Consider the following 11,577-nt stretch of genomic DNA (forward strand, 5'->3'; position numbering starts at 1 on the left):
ATTTTGTAAATGAGTGAAATGTATTATTTCACTGGTAATAACGTGGACGTGAAATATAATATAGTATAGTACAAACAATCTTAGGAGGATAAGCTTACTTGGTCTGATAGGAATTCAAGAGTGGAATATGGGAATTAAAATACATCTTTAGGTCAGGCAAGGTGGCTCACACCTATAATCCCAGCACTTTGGGAGGCTGAGGCAGGCATGGTGGTGGGCACCTGTAGTCCCACCTACTCAGGAGGCTGAGGTGGGAGGATCACTGGAGCCCGGGAAGTTGAGGCTGCAGTGAGCCAAGATTGTACCACTGCACTCCAGTCTGGGTGACAGAGTGAGAACCTGTGGCAAAAAAACAAAAAAACAAAAAAACAAAAAAAAAAAAACTTACAAATACATCTTTAGGCCAGGAGAGGTGGTTCATGCCTATAATCTCAGTGCTTTTGGATGCCATGGTGGGAGGATATCATGAAGAGGCCAGGAGTTCAAGACTAACCTGGGCAACGTAGCAAAACCCCATCTGTACATGTGCACGCACACACACACACACACACACACACACACACACACACACACACACACACAAAATATAGCAGGGCATAGTGGCGAGCTCCTGTAGTCCCAGCTACTTGAGAGGCTGAGGCAGGGCAGTCGCTTGAGCCCAGGAGTCTGAGGCTGCAGTGAGCTATGATCATACCACTGCACTTTAGCCTGGGCATCAAGCAAGATGCTGTTTTATTTTATTTTATTTTTATAAAATAAAAGTAGATTTTTAAAATAATGACCAGTTAGAAGGGAAATTGCAATGCACCAAAGACCCACAGACCATGGCCATATATCAAGGGCCAGATGAGGCATCGGGCCCTAGGAATGTGATGATAATCGAGGCAACTATCCTTCCTGTCCTTGTGGAGTCTAATGGGGGTAAGGGAAGAGAGTATGGTCTCTTTAAGAGATTGAGAGAAGGTCCTGATGAGGTGGGAAATGACTAAAGTTAGAGAGACAAGAAAGGACTCAGAGGCCATATAATGGAATTTAGACCTTATCTTAATGTCAAGGGGATGTCATTAAAGGATTTGAAGCAGGAACAGGACGTGAGCAAATTTTATGGGGGACAAGAATTGAGGCAGAGCCTAGAAGCTAAGACAGCAATCTATGCAAGAAAGAGTTGTGACTTGAGGCCAGGCAGGTGGCTCTCGCCTGTAATCTCAGCACTCTGGGAGGGTGAGGCAGGCAGATTGCTTGAGTCCAGGAGTTCAAGACCAGCCTGGACAACATGAAGCCCCATCTCTATTAAAAATACAAAAAATTAGCCAGCCATGGTGGTGCTTGCTTGTAGTCCCAGCTACTCAGGAGACTGGGGTGGGAGGATCACCTGAGTCCAGGATGTTCAAGCTTCAGTGAGCCAAGATCATGCCACTGCTCTCCAGCCTGGGTAACAGAATGAAACCCTATCTCAAAAACTAAAAATACAAATAAAAAAGAATTGTAGCTTGGATTAAGGTAGGAATGGATTCAATTATAGTCAGGATTAAAATTAGCAAGACCCAGACCAACTGGAAATACAGGGTGAAAAAGAAGAAGGAATCAAAGACAACACCAACATACCTAGCTCTGGCTTTCTGGGGAGTGCCATTCGCTGAGCTGGGAGCATGGGAGGAGGGCTCAGGTAGATGGGGAGGGGTTTGAGCTGAGCTCTATTTCAGCCATAATGAGTAGAAGGGGCCTGCAGCTCATTGAAGTGGAGATGCCTAGGCGGCAGGTGGAATTGCAGACTGAAGACGTGGGAGAAGAGGTGGGTAGGTGTTCAAAGATTTAGAAGTTGAGATTATCCAGGGAGAGGCCCAAGAATGAAATCATTCATCTAGACATAAATCCGTGAAAGGCCGGGTGTGGTGGCTCACACCTGTAATCCCAGCACTTGGGAGGGCGAGGCAGGCCATTTGCATGAACCCAAGAGTTTGAGACCAGCCTGGGCAACATAGCAAGGCCCTGTCTCTACAAAAAATGCAAAAAATTAGCTGGGTGTGATGTGTGTGCCTGTAGTCCCAGCTACTCAGGAGGGGGGACTACTTCATTTATATCATCTTCTTCACACTATCATCTTCAGAACAGCCCCCTCATTCTTCTGGGTGGGGGGATCACTTGAGTCCGAGAGGTTGAGACTGCAGCGAGCCAAGATTGTGCCACTATGCTTCAGCCTGGGTGATGGAGTGAGACCCTGTCTCAAAAAGCAGACAAAACAAAACAAACAAATAAAAAACCACACCAAATCTGTGAAAAGGTACAGAAGGAAACTGCAGAGTACACACATATTTTTACATCAATTCCTTCTGTACTCATTCCACAGCAACATTTTAAAAATAAATTTATAATCTGGAAGTTTTAAATAAATAAATCTGTAGTCTGGAGGTTTAATCTGTCAAATTAAAAACATAATAGTCTTATTATGGGGGATTATTTAGGAATGTGGCTAATATCAAGATATGAATGAAGAATGGAGATATCTACAGTTTTTTTGTTTTTAATTTTGATTATTTATTTAAAGGCAGGATACCACTACATCGCCCAGGCTGGTCCCAAAATCCTGGGCTCAAGCAGTCCTCTCACCTCTGCCTTACAAAGTGCTGAGATTACAGGCATGAGCCACCGCACCCGGCCTCTGTTAGCATTTCAAGAAAAGGTAATGTCCCTGTAATCCTAGCACTTTGGGTGGCCGAGGCGGGTGGATCACCAGAGGTCGGGAGTTCAAGACCAGCCTGACCAACATGGTGAAACTCCATCTCTGCTAAATATACCAAAAAAAAAAAAAAAAAAAAAAAAAAAAATTAGTTGGATGTGGTGGCGGGTGCCTGTAATCCCAGCTACTCGGGAGGCTGAGGCAGGAGAATCGCTTGAACCTGGAAGGCAAAGGTTGCAGTGAGTGGAGATCACGCCATTGCACTCCAGCCTGGGCAACAAGAGAGAAACTCTATCTTGAAAAAAAGAAAAGAAAAGAAAAGAAAAAAAGGTAATGTCAATATTGTAAACACTGGAGTCCCGGTTATCGACTTAGGAATTGTTGACCTTTAGAGTGTAATCCTCATCCCTGATTTTTTATATTTTTTTCTCATCTATTCAGGTCAGAGAAAAACTTTTCTAGTTATTTCACACTCAGATGGATTTGCCAAGAGCCTGAGGTACAATGATGGACCCACTATCTTTTAGAACTGCCAGCTGGTGACTGGGGTCATATGCCATAAAGACAAATAGTTGGTGTCTAAGTCAAGACATTCTTTTTACTTATCAAACTCTTAAGAATGCTTAGCATCATTTCCTAGGTTAAAGCTGTATCTTAGACATTAATGGGATGCAAAATTATTTGACTTGCCTCTTTCCATAAAAGATCTTTGCCATGCTTCAGAGCATACCAGACACAATCACTCCATAATTATAGGATAGCTCTTGGGACTGGCTTCAATTAACCAAGCTGCTTCTCAGTTACTACTATATTATCCATATTTATAGCATTTGACATTTTCACAGTGCTCTTTAATCAGATTGCATGTAGGCTGACTTAATCTAAATCTCTCACATACTTGGGATACCAGATGTTCCTGTTTTCTGGACCTTCCAGATGGAGAAACAAGTCATGAATCAGTTGTCCGATGATGGCACCTGGGAGTTACAGTCCCAAGTCACTTGGGCAGGTCAGGGGTGGTTGAGCACGCATACTAAAGCAAAGTCCTGCTTGGCAAGGTTGGTTAGGTCAATGGAACACCCAGAAACTGTGCTAAAGGTAAAAAGACACTGTCTTGAGTTCAAAGGTCCAAGGACTGGACGAGCCCAGTTAGTTCAATGGACTCAGGAGCCTAAAGTCCTTGCAACCACCAAGCTAACAAGGCAATGAGACCAAGCAAGATGCCTCTTAGGGGCCTGCCAGACAGCCTCTCACAAGCACGGAAGTCAAGAAAAGTCTTGCGTTATTTCTAGAGAAATTCCAGGCATCTAGCTCGCCCTGAGAAGTATGTGAGCAACTTAATAAGCAAGAAAGTAACAGTAGCTTAAAACTATAGCCAAGGAAGTTAGAATCATGAGATATTTGGCTCCCCATAGAAGCTAAAGATAACATCTTACCATATCTCTCTGAGTTGTTTCAGAAACTTAAACCTCCAACAAATGGAACCACTGGCACATACACCTCAGATAAAGGGGAACTGAGGAATGAACTCTGATAAAAGTTCTTTGTTCTAAATTTCTTCCTGAAGGGCCTGGAGGAGGTCATGCCCACAAGCCAGAGTTTACATTCTTTTCTGTGGATCCCAAATTTTTAGATAAACTTCTGCCTCCTGAACCAACTGCAGATCAGAAACTATTTGAATCTACCTATGACCCGTGCCCTCCCTAACCCAGACGTCCTGCCTTTCTAGGTCAAACCAATATATAGTTGCCATATATTGATTTATGACTTTGCCTGTAACCTGCCTCCCTACCTTTAAAAACTTTTACCTGTAATCCATCAGGGACTTTAGGTCTTAAGCATGAGTTGCCTCATTCTCCTTGCTAGGTGCCCTGTAATAAATGCCCCATTTTCTCTGGCTGCAATCCCAATGCTGGTGTTTGGTTTCACTGCCCCAGGTAAGCAGACCCCAGTTTGGTTCGGTAACAGCAAGAGATGTGAGTGGGCTTCTGCTACTACCTTTTAAAGTGAACAAACTTTGGCTTCCCTGTTCTTTATCCCCTGATTCTGACAGTTTTCTGGGCTCTGGTGGAAGTTCTATCTCTTGTGACTGGACAGTGGCGATCAGGACCCAGAATGGAAAGTTGTCTGAATCTGAAATAGTGAATATGGGATGCCATCACCTTATTCTTGCTCATCACCCGTAAGGGTTGGGCATGGACCCTGATCGCAAAGATTCTGACAAAGTTTTATATCTATTTATGAGTGGTTAATTTTACCATTCTGATTGATAGCAACCCCAAAGAAATACTAATGCAAATCACAATAGCCAGCACTTTCAATTACATCCACATGACTGAAAAGATAGCTATGCATATATGCTATCCCACAGATGCATAGCTATATATGTAGTCACATGACTTTTGTTGTCTTGCTATCCTGGAAATCTATAGCAGAATCCCTATGGAAATGATAACCCTCTGTCATTCTATATCTGATTCACTAAGAACATATCTGCCCCTCCCAGCCCTCCAAGACTTTTTTCTTTCATTATAAACCATAAATCCTGTCCCCAAGTTTGTAGAGCTGGAAATCATTTGAATTTGCAGGCTGGGTTTGTTAGAAATGTTTTTTTTTTTTTTTTTTTTTTGCAGTAAATATGAAATGAGATGAATGTTAAATTGTGCCGTGTTTTTTTCTTCTTCTGATTTAATGGTGACTGTATGCTTAGGTCTTGCTTTCTTTCATTAGATGAGTCATTTTAAAGAAGAATGACCTGTCCTGAGATTCTCTTCTAAAGTTCCATATTTGACCAAGCATAGCTGGCTGGTTTTGTAAATGTCATTACTAAGCAAAGTTCTTTTTCAATGAGTGGCTTTCTGGTAACTGAGCTGGGTCCTCGGTGCTGCTCCACACATGGTCACACATCGTCACATATTCCAAGGCAATACTTCAAACCTCAGTGTTCCTTGTTAACCCATCCAATCTTTTCTATCTTCACTTATTCTCAGTAAATAGCTGCCCACACAGTTCAGTGACCAGGCGAAAACTTCTTCAACTTCCCTACTTACAGCCTCACACTCTTTATGTCTTCACAACTGACCTAGCAGGTGAAACACTGTCTTTGGTCAAGCCTGGTCCTCTATTTGTACTTTTGTTTCTCTACTGCCCTCCATCTCTTCTGGGCACATCAGGCATTCCCTCCTGAATTTTCCATTTCTTCTCATTGTCTCCTTCCCCCTGCCTGCAAAACCACAAAGTCTCTTCTATCTTACCAAAGAAATACCCTACCCTAAAAACAAAATATAGTCATGTTTCTCTTCCACTCTTTGCCACCAAAACATTCTACACCCATGTAGTGGGTCTAATAGTGTCCCAACAAAATTCATGTCCACCCAGCGATGCAGAAAGAGACAGGGAAATACCAGGTAGAAGAGGGCAGTTTCCCAGCAAAGGCCCCACCCTCAAGCCTGAAGACTCATGGCCCCAAATGAGGACAGGCATTTCTGTTTTCGTGCCCCAAAAGTTGCCTTTTGGCTCACCATGCTCGCTATCCCCCAAATAAACTCCAAATCCCAAGCTCCAGACGAGACCGGCAAGTGAGGAGACGAGGAGGCAAGTAGACCAGCAGACCAGCGACAGCGGAATGACATGGCAGAGAAAGAGAGAAGAGGAGGGATGTCTGGACACCAAGGGGAGTTCGGCCGGGGACGGTTGGAGAAGAGTCCGGCCACTGGGTTGACTGACTCCGGAGGAAGATCACCTTCTCACTCCATTTCCCTTCTGGCTCCCCATCCATCTCTCTGAGATCCACCTTCACCACTCAATAAAACCTTGCACTCATCCTTCAAACCTGTGTGTGATCTGATTCTTTCAGGATACTGGGTAAGAGCTTGGGATACAGAAGGTTGTCACACTGGCCCCCTCCCTGCCCTTGCGATGAGGCATAGGGTCCACTGAGCTAATTAACACACAAGCCATTTGCAGATGGCAAAGCTAAAGGAGCACACTGTAACACACGCCCACTTGGGCTTTGGAAGTCACAGACACCCACCCCTAGATGCTACTATGGGGCTGAGAGCCCAAAGCAGTCTCTCAGCCTCTGTACCTACCTGTCTGCATGCTCCCCCTAGGGGTTTGAGCTGCAGGGTGACCAAACAGGCAAGCCACACCCCTGTTTGGTCACCCCACATCCAAGTCAGGGAACTCTCCCATTTCACTAGGGCCTCAGAATGTGAGCTTATTTGGAAATAGAGTCTTTGCAGAATGAATTACTTAAGAATCATTAGATTTAAATAATCACAGATCTATGGTGGGCTCTAAATCCAATGACTGGTGTCTTTATAAAGAAAGGAGAGGGATATTTTGATACTGAGAGACACAGAGAAGGCCATGTGAAGACAGAGGCAGAGATTAGAACAATGCAGTCACAAGCCAAGGAATGTCTGGAGCTCCCAGAAGCTGGAACAATCAAGGAAAGATCCTTCCTTAGAGTCATCTGAGAAAGTATGGCCTGATACCATTATTTCAGGCTGCCACAAGTGCAAGAGAATGAATCTCTGATGCTTTAAGCCACCCAAGTTGTAGCAATTTGCATGGCAGCCCTAGGAAATTAATAAAATCCTCCTTCCTCCTGCTTACCAGATGTTTGAGCAAGAATCATCACTGAAATTTTATTGAGCACCTAATATATTCCTATTTCCAAGTTTATTTTCTGTTTTCTTTTCTTTTTATTTTATTTTAAATAGAGACAGAGTCTTACTCTGTCACCCAGGCTGGAGTACAATGGTGCAATGATAGCTCACCATAATCAAATTTCTGGACTCAAGTGATCTTCCCACCTCAGCCTCTCCAGTAGCTGCGACTGCAGGCACACATCATCATGCTTGGCTAACTTTTTAAATTTTCTAGTGACATGATCTCACTTTGTTGCCCATGAACTCCTGAGCTCAAGCGATCCTCCTGCCTCAGCCTCCCAAAGTCCTAGGACTGCAGGCATAAGCCACCATGCCCAGCCTATTCCAACTTCTTTATACATATATCTCATTTGATCTTTAGTCTCTTAGAGGTAGGGGCCATTATTATCCAAATTTATATAGATGAAGTAACTGAAGCTTAGAGTGCTTACAAGAGCACATAGCTAAAGGGAAGAGTTACGGTTCAGGCACAAGTCTAGCAGACTCCGTAGTCCAAACTGTCAATCATAATCACAACTGGCCACTACATGATCCTCAAATTCTTGCAATTTGGGTTCCACTCAAAATATGACAATGGTTCCTTAATAACTAACTGTAATGTTTTTCTGGTCCACTGTATAACATTTCATATTTAGCTCTGTCGACCTAAAAAGAAGAGACTGAGGCACAAAATATGATTTATTTATTTACACTTAGAGACAAGGTCTTGCTCTGTTACCCAGGCTGGAGTGCAGTGGTGCGATAATGGCTCGCTGCAGCTTTGAACGCCTGGGCTCAAGGTATCCTTCCACTTTAGCCTCCCAAGTAGTTGAGACAAGTGTGGGCCAGTGTTTCCAGCACAAAATATAATTTAAAGAATTTATTTGTGCCAAAGTAAGGGTAGCTTCTGGGAAGACTAAGACTCAGTTAATCCTGGGTGTGAGCTCTGCTTGGCCTTTGTTACAAGCAGGTTTTGATTTTGTTTTGTTTTTGGATGGGGTCTTACACTGTTGCCCAGGGTGGAGTGCAGTGGTGTGATCATGGCTCACTTCACCCTCAGATTCCTTGGCTTAAGTGACCCTCCCACCTCAGCCTTGTAAGTAGCTGGGACTACAGGTGTGCATCACCACTTCTGGATAATTTTTTAATATTTTGTAGAGATGGGAGTCTTGCTATGTTTCCCATGCTGGTCTCGAACTCCTGGCCTTAAGGGATCCTCCTGCCTCTGCCTCCCAAAGCACTGGGGTTGCAAGCATGGCGTGAGTCACTGCCCTGGGCCACAAGCAGATTTTTTTTTTTGAGATGGAGTCTCTCTCTGTCACCCAGGCTGGAGTCCAGTGGCATGATCTCAGCTCACTGCAACTTCTGCCTCCCAGGTTCAAGCAATTCTCCTGCCTCAGCCTCCCGAGTAGCTGGGATTACAGGTGTGCACCACCATGCCCGACTAATTTTTGTATTTTTAGTAGAGACGGAGTTTCACCATGTTGGCCAGGCTAGTCTCAAACTCCTGGCCTCAAGCGAATGGCCCACCTCGGCCTCCCAAACACAAGCAGATTTTTAAAGACAAAAATGAGGTACAGTGACTACAGAGTGTGGGCTACAGTGTCCAGTGTCCAGTGAGGCATTGTTACATTGATTTACAGATACCTGTGGCAATGGCAAGCAGTTGTAAAAGATGAATACATAGCTCAAGAGGGTACCGTTGCTGTCTCATGTTAATGCCTCTCTGGGCCTGATGATTTAAAAGGACTCACATTCCTCAGATAAAAATTATTCTTCCCTTAATCCCTTCTTGTAACTCTTCCATCCACATGGAAAAGTACTCATTTTCTTACCCTGATTCTTCACGGATGTTTTTTTCAGCATGGCATCTGCTTAGCTTTCTTCTACCTCTGCACTCTCTTCCCTAGAGACGTGACCTACCTCCACAGCTTCAGTCATCACTTCTACCTCAAAAATGCTGCCCTTCTTTGGGGAATCAGCTTCAAACCATCATTGCCGTCTTCTTCCTCTAGCCCTCCTCCCTGATGTCCCGCAGCAACCTTACTCATGTGATCGCCCCTGCAAAGGTACCTCTCACTCTAGATTAGCTCTGATTATAGAACCATCCCTGCCCTGTAACGCTCATGGCCACACTTGATACCTGTCCCCCATCAATGCTATTATGACAGATATATATTTGGTTTTCATCAACAATTCCCAGCTCTCAGGCCCAGTAGCCCTTGTTATTTCCTAAGTGAGTAGTACAGTAAGAATATTTTTTGCTAAAGTATTTGGCCTTTTGGTTTTGGTTCCTAAAGTAGCTACTGAAGGATAAAAGTGAAAGACAATCTTTTATTATTTACAAGTCCTTTCAAATACATCTGAGCTTATGTGAATGAGGCAATGTTTGGAAAGTTCCTGAAACCACTGGATGGGAGTTGGTTGCCAGAGGAAGCAGCCTTATGCCCAAAGGTTTGGGACTTTCAGCCTCACCCACCAACCTCCAGGGAAGGGACAGGGCCAGTGGCTTCATCAATCATGCCTACATAATGAAGCTTCCAGAAAAACCAAAAGGACAGGGTTTGGAGAATTTCCAGGTGGTTGAACATGTGGAGGTTCCTGGAGGGTGGGCCTCCAGGGAAGGCCTAGAAGCTCTGTGCCCTTCCACACACCTGACCCTATATGTCACTTCATCCACATTCTTTGTAATATCCTTTAAAATGTGAAAGGAAAATAAATCTTGAAACCCAAAACTCACTAAGCTAAAGGGGAAAGTCGAGCTTGGAATGGTTTAGGGTAAACCTGCCTCCCATTCTATTCCAAAAAAAGATAGCTACTAATGTCAGAGGCCTGTGAACGAGAGCAACTCTGTCTTAAATAGGAACTAGGTAAAATGAGACTGAGACCTACTGGGCTGCATTCCCAGGTGGTTAAGGCATTCTAAAGTCACAGGATGAGATAGGAGGTCAGCACAAGATACAGGTCATAAAGACCTTGCTGATAAAACAGTTTGCAGTAAAGAAGCCAGCTAAAACCCACCAAAACCAAGATGGCCACAAGAATGACCTTTGGTTGCCCTCACTGCTACATTCCCACCGGTGCCATGACAGTTTACAAATGCCATGGCAACGTCAGGAAGTTACCCTATATGGTATAAAAAGGGGAGGCATGAATAATCCACCCCTTGTTTAGCATATAATCAAGAAATGCTCATAAAAATGGGCAACCAGCAGCCCTCAGAGTTGCTCTGCCTATGGAGTAGCCATTCTTTTATTCCTTTACTTTCTTGATAAACTTGCTTTCACTTTACTATATGGACTCTCCCTGAATTCTTTCTTAGGCAGGATCCAAGAACCCTCCCTTGGGGTCTGGATCCAGACTCCTTTCCTGTAACACTAAGATTAAAAAAAAAAAAAAAAGTTACATACCTCCATCACAATCTGTGGGCAAAGGACAGACAGAGCTCAAAGTCACCTCTCTGCTCACTGAGATAAATGCATATCTGATTGCTTCCTTTGGAGAGGCTAATCAGAAACTCAAAAGAATACAACCATTTTTCTCTTATCTACCTATGACCTGGAAGCCCCCACCCCGCTTCGAGTTGTCCTGCCTTCTGGATTGAACCAATGTACATCTTACATATATTGATTGATATCTCATGTCTCCCTAAAATGTGTAAAACCAAGCTTGCCCCAACCAAGCTTGGGCACATGTCATCAGGACCTCCTGAGGCTGTGTCATGGGTGTGTTCTTAACCTTGGCAACACAAAGTACTTCCTAAACTAATTGAGACTTATCTCAGATACTTTTTGGTTTACAATAATAAACTGGCTATGGAGTTCATAAGCCACTCTAGCAAATTATTCAAAACCAAGGAGGGGGTCATGGAAATCCCAATTTATAGCCAGTCAGAAGCATGGGTAAAATAATCTGGGGCTTGCGACTAGCATTTGATATGGGGCCAGTCTTGTGGGACTGAGCCCTCACCCTGTGGGATCTGATGCTATCTCCAGGTAGACCACGTCAGAATTGAAGTAGAGAAGACACCCAGGTGGTGTCTGCTGCAGTACTGCTTGCTTGCTTGGTGTGGGTGGGAGATACCCTGCAACATTTGTGACCCCCCTCCCCTGCCCTTGACATTTGGTCACAGAAGTCTTCTGTATGGAATGTTGTGGGATGAGAAAATAGAAAAAACACATTAGGCTTGTTATTTCCACACTCCACCCCCATGGAGTTAGTGTATGAATATTATTGTTGATTCGT

The sequence above is a fragment of the Rhinopithecus roxellana genome, chromosome 5 (genome assembly GCF_007565055.1).
Source record: "Rhinopithecus roxellana isolate Shanxi Qingling chromosome 5, ASM756505v1, whole genome shotgun sequence".
In the NCBI taxonomy this organism is placed as follows: domain Eukaryota; kingdom Metazoa; phylum Chordata; class Mammalia; order Primates; family Cercopithecidae; genus Rhinopithecus; species Rhinopithecus roxellana.